An 11,259-nucleotide genomic window follows, 5' to 3' on the forward strand; every position below is an offset into this window, starting at 1 on the left:
GTGCGCAATTACCTCTTTTCAGGAATTGCTTCCTTTCTATTGCTCAGTTATGAGCCACACTTTTTCAATCAATAAAATGCATATTCAGTCAAATAATTTTGTTTTTGTTTTAATACCGCTTTGATTGCAAAAACATCTGTTTATTTTGATAAAGAATCCTTGCATTTTTGAGACATGGAGATCCCTTCCAATGCATGTTTATAGGATTGTGAACCTTAAATCTTATTTGGAAGGTTGAGTGACCTAGGTGTTGAAACTTTGGCACGCCTGGGGCACGTTTTTATCTAACGATCTCTTTTGCAGGTGCTGTTAGATATTTTCACTCACTTGCAGGTTGTAATATGAAGCTTTTGACAAAAGATCCCCGTGGAGTCCAATTAGGGATGATGATTGAAGAATGGTGAAAAGACGAGGAAAGACGTGCGACGATCCTGGAGGGTTAATCAAGAAGACTCTTCAAAGTCTGAGGACTGGAAAGTTTGTATGAATCCAGGGAGTTCGATCTCCGTAGAGTACGGAGAAGTCAAGAATACAAGGTGATGAATCAGAAAAGTCCAGACGAGTCTGGGAGCTCTCAAAAGTGGAAAGCTGACACTGGATTTAGATGTTGAATACCAGGGTTCGACGAGTCGACGGGTGTTCTGTGCCAAACTTTCCTTATTTCCCCAAGCAGAGTCGGGATTGTTACCTCCACAGCAGATTCAAGGTCTGTGTCTTCCCTAATAGGGTCGGGATGGTTATCTCCGCAGTAGGTTTGAGATCGGTGTTTCCTCAGCAGCCAGGCCTGAAGGTTGCTATTTCCCCAGCGGAGGTGTCCGTTGCTAGCTTTTCCTCAGCAGCCAGGCCTGAAGGTTGTTATTTCCCCAGCGGAGGTGTCAGTTGCTAGCTTTTTCTCAGCAGCCAGGCCTGAAGGTTGCTATTTCCCCAGCGGAGGTGTCCGTTGCTAGCTTTTCCTCAACAGCCAGGCCTGAAGGTTGCTATTTCCCCAGCGGAGGTGTCAGTTGCTAGCTTTTTCTCAGCAGCAAGCCCAAGATTGTTGTTTTCCCCGCAGAGTGTGTTGGTGGTTTCTTCCCCAGCGAAGTCCCCAAGCGGATCGGGTGCAGAGGAGGTTATCCCTGGCGAGGGTTGTATTTTTCCCAGCAGCAGTGCTATTCCCCAGCAGGGTGGAGATTGGAGTGTTGTCGAGTTCCTCAGCGGAGTGCCTCGAGCTCCCCAGAAGAGTCCCTTGAGGAGAATACTTTTTATTCATTCATCATTTAGATAAGCATAGCATATTGCATCATAAATTGCGTAGCATTTCCATGATTATGGAGCATTACGCTGAAAAAATCATGCATCATCATTGCAAGCATAAAGCCGTGGTTACCGTTTGAGAAATGGTTTAGCCGGATGGTGAAGATGTTACTCTGAGGAGTTTGGCATCGTGATTTTGAATCAACAATATTCCCCAGTAGTGCGATATTGGAGGAAGGATTTCTGTCGGGCGGAGATGGAAATGATAATCAAAGAAGTTTAGGGGTCCAAAGAGAAAAATAAAGAGGGAAAATCCCCAGCTGAGCGCAAATTGTTCGTTTACTAGGGTTGAATAGAGGATAGCATGCTCAGGGCTTGTTATCCCCAGCAAGGGTCGTTGGCACGCGTGCCGCCTCCCTTATCACTGTCCCTTATTTCTGCCGATGCTGACAGGCATGACAAGTTTTCGGGTATTCAGACCGTTGTGGCACTCAGGCCAGTTTCCGATTTTCAGATCGAAGAAGCTTCCGAAGTTCAGATCGATGCAGCTTGCAGCATTCAGGCCAGGTTTCCGGTGTTCGGGCCGAGGTGGGTATTCAGACCAGATTTTCCGATTTTCAGATCGAAGAAGCTTCCGAAGTTCAGATCGATGCAGCTTGCGGCGTTCAATCCAGGTTTCCGGTGTTCAGGCCGAGGTGGGTATTCAGACCAGATTTTCCGATTTTCAGATCGAAGAAGCTTCCGAAGTTCAGATCGATACAGCTTGCGGCGTTCAGGCCAGGTTTCCGGTGTTCAGGCCGAGGTGGGTATTCAGACTAGATTTTCCGATTTTCAGATCGAAGAAGCTTCTGAAGTTCAGATCGATGCAGCTTGCGGCATTCAGGCCAGGTTTCTGGTGTTCAGGCCGAGGTGGGTATTCAGACCAGATTTTCTGATTTTCAGATCGAAGAAGCTTCCGATGTTCAGATCGATGCAGCTTGCGGCGTTCAGGCCAGGTTTCCGGTGTTCAGACCGAAGTGGTATTCAGACCGAAGTGGTATTCAGACCGAAGGGGCATTCAGGCCAATCTCTCGAGGTTCAGACCGACATTAATACTCTCATATTCCGAAGTGGTATTCAGACCGAAGTGGTATTCAGACCGAAGGGGCATTCAGGCTAATCTCTCGAGGTTCAGACCGACATTAATACTCTCATATTCCGAGGTTCGGTATTCAGACTGACGAGCGGCGTTCAGGCCATGGTGGTTCCTGTGTTACCATTTATTTTGGTATCCAGGTCAATATTTCTTTTCGGTACTCAGGCCGATGTTCACCGTACCAGACGGATTCTTCTTTTGAGATTGCTTCTTTGCCGATTCTGACAGGCATGGTTAATTATGTTCCCCAACGGAGTGCAAATTGTTCGTCAGTTCTTGGTATTCAATCACTCTTCTCCCTGATCATCTGAATACCGAGGTTGTTCATATCAACAGGTTCACAGTGGATTGAATAGGGGCAGCTGTAACACCTCAAAATTTTCCCTCCTCTTCTTGGGACTAGCTTAGCCTATTGCATTTCATGTTTTAGGACATCAGGCATTTGCAAATTGCGTATCATGTGAGAATAAGCGAGTCATCCTCTAAGGTCTTGTCAGAGATGGAGAAGTTGTATGGTTCAAGCCTGAGGGTCTTATTAAATTGATCACCAACCATCTGAGGGTGTGCACTTCAATTAGGGTTTTCTTGATCCTTCAGAGGTTGAGCATTATCTTATTGGCAAGGGTACATCATCATCATCATGGTTATGTCATCTGCAAGGGGTTCATTGTTCAGGATCAGGTTCCTTGGGGTTAGGGTTTTGACCTCTGGTCAACCCTAATCAGTGCCATTCTACCAGTCATGGTTTTTCAAGGAGATGAGGTTATTTGCTTGGGTGTGGATCACATGATCATTTTGAAGAGCTTGTTAGAGCTAGGGGTTCATTTTGGAACCAATTCCTCAAGTGGTTGAGGCTCAAGCTGGTCAGAGCACTTCTAAGTCATCTGTCAACTAGAAAGTCAACAGAAGGTCAACTGTGGGTTTTGAACTGGAGAAATGAGTTTCAACATCTCATTCATGCTCAAAAGGGGCTTATTTGTCATTACAAATGCATATCTTGAAGAATTTGAGGTCAGATCAAAAGTTTCCAAAAATGGAAAATGACCTGTATTTGAAAGTTTCCAAAAATGGAAAGGTTTTGGTTCAAATTCAACTTGATTGTACATCATCAAAGAAGTTTCAAATGAATTTTTGTCCAACATGAAAGTTGAAGATCTCTCTCTCCCATTTCCAAAAAGTCCAAGATCATGAATTTATGATGAATGGTTGGGGAGATATGATCAAATCATTATCAAGTATGCATGGGACTTCAAAAGGCCATATCTTTTGACTCATAACTCCAAATTGAGTGCTCCTTTTTGCCAAATTCTTCTCATGACATGAACTTTCCAAATCATTCATCACATTGCTTGAAATTGCATCATATGATCATTTGCATATTCATGCTTATTTTGGAGGGAAAATGGTAAATTTAAAATTGGTGCATCATGGGAACAAATCACCATTGCCATTGTGTTAATTGGAAGATTTTAAGTGAAATTAATCATTCATTTGGTACTGTTCACGTCCATTTGCTCCATGCACCACCAATTTTCATATTTTTGCAAAACACCTTATTTGCACTTAATCTCAACTAAACCTTGCCTAATTACAATTTGGATGTGATTAGTGGAGCATATATATACATAATCATAACAGAATTTTCACTTCTTCACCATTTCTAGATCTATAACTTTTTCCCTCTATTTTTTTCTCTCAATCATAATTCAAATTTTCATCACATAACCTTCCAATTTTCTTGCATATTCTTGTTCCTTGGTGTGGATTTAGTACAAATCGAGCCTTGGATCATCAAGATTGGACCAGAATCATGCAGGTGAAGCTCAAGAACATAGCCATGGAAGTTGAGATTTAAGAAAGATCTACACAGTTCCAAGCCTCAAATTCTTCATCAAACATCATAGCAAGTGTTCTGGAGTAGATTTGAAGCTTGCCAAGCCTTGGATCGTGCATTTCCAGAAGTTGATCTTCAAGAGGTACTTTAGCCGCTTTAACTCATTATTTGAGTTGCTTTGCTTGTGGTTGGCATACCACTTAGGTAAATTCCTATTCTCCATGTAGTCTGGAAGACCTGTCATGTTATTTTGGCAGGCACCTGTCTGAAGCCCTCCTTAAGAGGCCATGTTTTTGTTTGTTTATATTTGTGCCTTGTACATTTAGAGACCTCCTAAGTGAAGAGGCATTGGCAGATAAAAGGGATGTGCAACCCATCCCCTGCTACTCAGTTGTGTCATTCATCCTGCTCACACCCTGTGTTGATGCACTTTGATTAAAACCCAAAATCTTGTTGTGTCAAGTCATGTGGAATAGAGTCCCACATTCTGGACTCTCACACATTCTTTGATTCAAGCTCACCCAGGCCCGGGTTAAGAGCTATGAGGCATAACCCTCATCTCCATTTCATCTGCTCACCATAACTCTCAATGTTAGAGGTTAAGAGCCTGACTACCCATTCCAGTATTTGGCTTGTTTGTCAAGGTCGATATGACCCCTTGACTAAAGCCCAACCTTGCTTGAGCCCCCTTGGTTGTGTATAGTGTGTGCTAATTGCTTTTGATGTTTATCTGGTTTGCTTCTCATCTCCTTTCTGTAGGAGTCGTATGATCAACTTTCGAGGAAGTTGACCGTACGTAGAGATAGACTTGAGTTGACTCACTGCCTGTGTGAGTCAAACTCTTGTTAGAGACTTCAATATAGGGATCATTTGTATGACAACTTCTAGGCTCGAGTCGTAGTCTCCCTAGTAGTCTGTTATCTCCCTAGTCTCTGGTTAGGATAGAAGTCTTCCCTGTTAAGGGGAACTACGTCGCCCTGATCCTCATACCAGATGAGGTACGTAGGCAGGAGATGAGCAGATCTCTCCGGGCGCCCTTTTATTTATTCAACCCTCTTGTGTGTGTTTGGAGTCTGACGTAAGTCCAGCGATTGGCAGTCGGTTTCCTGTGTGTGTTTGCTTGTTTGGAGTCTGACGTAAGTCCAACGATTGGCAGTCGGTTTCCTGTTTGCGTTTCTTTTGTGGAGTCGGATGTAAGCCCAGCGATTGGCATTCCGTTTCCAGTTTGTGTTTGGGTGTTTGCTCTGACGTCTCAGCGTCTCCATTTAGCGTTTTGTTTGGCGTGCGTTAGCCGAACTACGGTAGCTCTAATTCTCATTCCAGATGAGATACGTAGGCATAGGATATGATATCCTAGCGAGCCCGTTCCCCTCTTCTTCCATCCATGTTTTATTCCAGTGTGCGTGCATTCTTTTGAGCAGTTATTTAGCAACCTTATTCTATTCTTCTGAGCGTGGATCCCGTCGAGTACGACTGACGTGAGGGGTGCTAATACCTTCCCCTTGTGTAACCGACTCCCGATCCTTGTAATCTTCGGTCGTAAGACTATTCCCTTTCCAGGTTTACTTTGAGCGTTTCCTTTCCCTCTTTTGGGATAAATAACGCACGGTGGCGGCTCTGTTTGTTTGTCTTTTCCGTCGGTTGTTTTTCGCGTTGCGACACAATCATCCAAAGATTGCCATTAATTGTGCAATCACAAAACACCAGACATTCATACTGAATGTTCTGTGTACAGGATGTCATGACATCGGGTCTGACATCCTGGAAAATCCTGCATAATCCAATAATTCCTTTTATAGCTTTCAGCAGGTACAGCCACATCAGATGCCATGACCTTGTGCATGTCATTTGAAACAATCCTGCATGAACATGTCTTTCATTTAAGCTCCAGCAGGTACATCCAATATCAAAAGCCATGGCATTGTATGTGGCATTCTAAAACAATCATGCATGAACATGTTCTTGAACTCCAACAGGTACATAGGATATCTCATGTTAAGACATCACACATAACATCTTGTGAACACTCTTTGTTTTACCAAAATTGCTGCCAACACTTAGAATCAACAAACTCCCCCTTTGGCAAATTTTGGCTAAAACATATATCTGTCCTTTTTGTTCGCAAGGTAAACTATCAGCAGTTAAACAACATAACAGTAGTTTAATCAACAGCAGAAGCAAAACAATTACTAGCTATGGCTACTAGTAATGCACACATGCACAAGGGTACTTCTCCTCCACCTAAATCTGTGCAACAGAAACAAAAATACTAGTTATGGATGCAACTAGTAAGACACACAAATGCATAAGGGTACTCCTTCTCCCCCTAAATCTGTGCACACAACAAACAGTCTTCATGAACATAACAGCTACTGTAACTCCAGCACCTGTACCAGCCAGAATATCATTCTGACATCTGCTTCAACAACACCACATGTGCACCATGTCAGACATCCTCTTTGACATCTGTAAACAGAACAACATTCTGTTTTAACACCTGTGCACTTCCTTTAATAATAGTTATCCTCCAGCTATATACATCTCACAACTTCCACAACAGCTTCCATATCAGCACTTCTCCCCCTTTTTAGTCAAAATTGACGAAAGGTGACCAATCAGACAATATAAATGTCTATTAGCCTAGCAGAGAAAGTTAGATCTGATGTTATAACATTAAGCATGTTAAAACATAATATTCAGGAAGTACAAACCAACATTATACACAGTTGTGATAGCTGAGATAATGAATAAATCCAAGGAACTCTTTAAGAGCCCTAAATATTACACAACAGGCATCAATGAGGACTGCCACAAAATACATTTTCCAAAAAAACAATAAAAACATCAGCCTTCCAAACAGCAGACCAGCTTCCATCAAACTTTCCAGCACACCTCACAGACTTCACCTTAGCAGTCTTCAACACAGGCAGGAACCATTAATCAGAAGAAGAAGTATCACCTTCACCTTCACCTGTATCTTCACCTTCACCTTCAGAGTCTTCAGAGCTTCCAGAGCTGCCACTGGATTGGGATTTTGATCTTGCATTTGAATCCTTACCATCCTTTTCTACTTCTTCCTTTTCCAGGCTACAGATAAGAACTTCTAAAGCTTCTTTTCTAGCCTTGGCCGCCCTTATACCATTATCCAATTCCTTGAAGGTTTCTTTTAGTTGATCAACCAAGCTCCCTTGAGATGTAGGCTCCCTTCTGACAGATGTCATGACATCATTGACATGACTTCCCTCAAACAGCTTATAATGAATGGATAGAGGGGACTTTCTCCTGCTTGGAATGTCACTTGTACTCAGGATGCTTGGTTGTTGACTTAGGATAATGCCACAAATAAGGGAGGGGAAGGCAATGGGTAACCTCACAGCATTTGTAGAAGCATGTCTGATGGTTTGATCAAATATGAACTTGCCAAAATCATAGTTAACCCTTGTTCCAATTGCATGAATGATTCTTCCAAGACTAATGGAGATGGTAGAGACATGACTAGTAGGCACCCAATTAGCTGAACCAATCTTGTGTAAGATGGCATATTTAACAGTGAGCTTCCCAGCTGATAAGTGATTCCTACTAGGCCATTCCTTAACTTGGCCAGCTGTGGTAACCCTACAGACCTCATTGTCTGTAGTCTCTAGGTCCACTCCTCCATCAGTTCCTCTTCCTAGGAACTTGTTGATAATACTTGGTGAGAATTTCACACATTTTCCCCTTACAAACACCTTGCTGAACTCCTTGCTTCTCTTTTCATAAATATCCTCAGGGATATTAACAATAAACTCTTTTACCAACCCCTCATAACATTGGGGTAGAGCTACCACAGTCTTCATTAGTTCAGCATTTTTGATCCACTCAATTACTTCCTTTACCTCTACAGCCTCTTTTCCAAGCTCTCTTTCAATAGCTACTCTCCTCTTAATGATAAATTTCCATTTTGCTGCACCATCCTCTAGAAAGGAGATATTGTCTAGGTGCACAACAGCAGCCTTGCCAGGAGACTTCTGAACAGCCTGCCTTTTTGCAGGGGAGATGTCTGGGACATCGTCTTTGACATCTTCCTCAGAGTCAGAGCTATCTCTTTCTTTCCTTTTCCTAACCTCAACTTTGCTCCAAGATTTTGAGGGTCCTATACCAGCAGTCTTTTTCACTCTTCTTGTTCTCATTTTAGCCAAACTTTTACCTTTCCTAGTTCTCAGTTTCTCAGCTACACTAGGTTTTACAAGATTAACCAAAGGATCATCCTCTTCTTCAGAGCTTTCTTCCTCTAGGTCAATAACCTTCTCCTGAGACATATTCGCTGGTTTCTTGCTAGGTAGGGTTTACCTAGAGAGCATAGCCCTTCAGGAGCAACTTCCTTTTCTGATCTAGATGAGTCATCATCTTTATCAGCATGAGGTTCCTCCTCAAGAGAGGGTTCCCTTCTGGACAGAGGAGTAGAAACCCCTTTGACTTCATGCCCTTCACTTAGAATCCTAGTGACTAGGTTCCTTATGGCACGATCAACATAATGCATGTCTTTAGGAAGAGAGGAGTTACCAGAGGTATTACCTTGCTTATCTCCAGCCTTGGAGGAGGGACCTGGGGTGTCTCCTGGTATCTTGCAAAGTGGAGTAACGTCCATCACGTCTTCATCTACAAACTCCATGGAGGGAGTCTTTGCATGGTGAGAGGATTTTGAAGCAGATGATGATGGATGTTGAGACATGTTGTAGGACTTTTGAGAAAAGTTTATTTGCCCTATCTGAGCTTCTCTGAGAAGTTGAATGGAAATGGAGATAGATGTGTTTAGGTAGCGTGTGCTAAGGGAATAGATACTATTTTCAATGCTAGGGAATGATTTGTCATTAATGTGGCTCTTTCTTTTAAAAGGGCAGACACTATTTTTATTTCTTTTATTTTTTCACTTTAATTGCCATAATTTCACAAGAGTCCAAATCCCTAATTTTCCTCCCTCATATTCAATTTGAATTTCACCCAAATTCCTTGCAACCCTGTCTGCTAGTTCCAGTCCATGCTTTAGACTTCTGAATTTGTCTTCCACGAATTTTCTAATGAAGTGATAATGGCAAAAATAGTACTTTGTCCATCTGTGCTAAGTCTGATTTTTTGACCTAGTTTCAGCATTCAGGTTATCATAATACAATGTCATGACATCATGTGTGACATTGTATGCAATCATCAATAGTTTTATCCAACCCAATTGAGCCCAACTGTTTCCATCTTCTATACCTTTCATATGTGTAGAAGCAGGTGTCATTCCAATTTTCTCCATATTGTTCTTGGCCTTTTTGTTTCTAGATAAACATAAAGTCCCATATGGCCTAGTCCCAGCAGTTCCATTCTGCCTATGACTGGTCATATGTCCACCTATTTGATCTAACCTCTCAGTTTTTTGAGCCATCATAACATTTTCTCCTCTGAGCTTCTGGTGTGCCATCTTTGTCTGACATTTCCCATGGACTTGTTTTTCATCACTCTTGAGAGCATCTATACTCAGCCAGTACTTTAAGGGATAATCCATTTGAGAGCTCCACCTGTAGCAGTTGTCTTTGGTCCTGATTCCTTTCGTAATCACTTCACTATTTTTGTCAAAGATTAGACATTCAGTTTTGGTGAAGTTAACATTCAGACCTTGATCACATAGTTGACTGATGCTTATTAGATTTGCAGTCAAGCCCTTAACTAGTAGAAGCTTGTCAAGTTTAGGAACTCCAAGACAATCAAGCTTACATGTTCCCTTGATTTCACCTTTTTCTCCATCTCTAAAGGTTACATGGCTTGTGGTATGATGATGCAGATCAGTTAGCAGGTTCTGGTTTCCAGTCATGTGTCTGGAACATCCACTATCAAAGTACCATTCTTCTTTGGCTGAGATTCTGAGGGGAATGTGAGCTATCAGACTAGTAACATTAGTCTTAGGAATCCATTGTTTCTTAATTATAGGCCAGTGTTGTTTGGGTCTGAATTGATAGTGATTCTGATGATGAGTATGCCTAGGATAACCATACAATTTATAGCAAAACGGCTTCAGATGACCAAACTTCCCACAGTGATGGCATCTCCATCTTTGGTGTTTCCCTTTCTGCTATTTTCTCCTCTGATGTTGGAACATATGATGTGACATCACAGGTTTACTTTTATTATGGATGCACTTAGGTTTTGCTTGAGATTTGGCACCAGTGTAACTGCTCTTAGGCTTCGAGTCGTTATACCCAATGCCAGATTTGCCTCCTGTTATTTGTCCAGTTTGGAGAATCTTGTCTAAGGAGTCAGATCCATTGCTTAACATCCTTACATACTTGGTCATCTCTTCTAGTTTAGAATTTAGAAACATGACTTTAGTTTTCAACTTAGAGATGGTTTTCACAAGGTCTGCCTTCTCACTTTCCAGCTGTGCTATCTTCTGACTTTCAGCTTGTGGATTTTCAACAAGCTTGGCATTCAGAAACACTGCTTCTGTTTGTAAATTGGAGATGGTTTCCAAGTATTCTACCTTCTCATTCTCAAGTTGAGTTATTTCCTTCTTCTGGTTTTCAACCTGTTTGCTCAGCTCTACACTTTTGTGACACAGATTTTTGTAGGTAGAGGCAAATTCTTCAAAGGTTACTTCACCATCACTTGAGTCTTCATCAGATCCCCATCTTCCTGTCAAAGCAGTCACAAGATTTGCAGCCTCCTCTGTTTCATTCTCATCAGACCAAGTGGCAGCAAGACTCATCTTCTGTTTCTTGAGGTAGGTTCCACATTCAGTCCTGATGTGTCCATGCCCATCACCATTCATAGCACTGTACCTCTTTGAGCTTCTCATCTGATCTTGCTCTTCTTCCAGCATTGTTGGATTTACTGATGTCAGATGAGATGTTCTTCACATTTGTCTTAGATCTTACATCCATCTTTTTCGACAGTTTATTCAACTATCTTCCCAACATTGCTACTTCATTGACCAAATCTTCATCAACCTCCTGACTCTTTTCCTCTTCTGTGTTTGACATAAAGGCCATGCTCTTTGTTTTATTTTCAAAACCATCATTCAATCCCATCTCAAAGGTTT

Source organism: Lathyrus oleraceus, chromosome 7 (genome assembly GCF_024323335.1).
Source record: "Lathyrus oleraceus cultivar Zhongwan6 chromosome 7, CAAS_Psat_ZW6_1.0, whole genome shotgun sequence".
In the NCBI taxonomy this organism is placed as follows: Eukaryota; Viridiplantae; Streptophyta; class Magnoliopsida; order Fabales; family Fabaceae; genus Lathyrus; species Lathyrus oleraceus.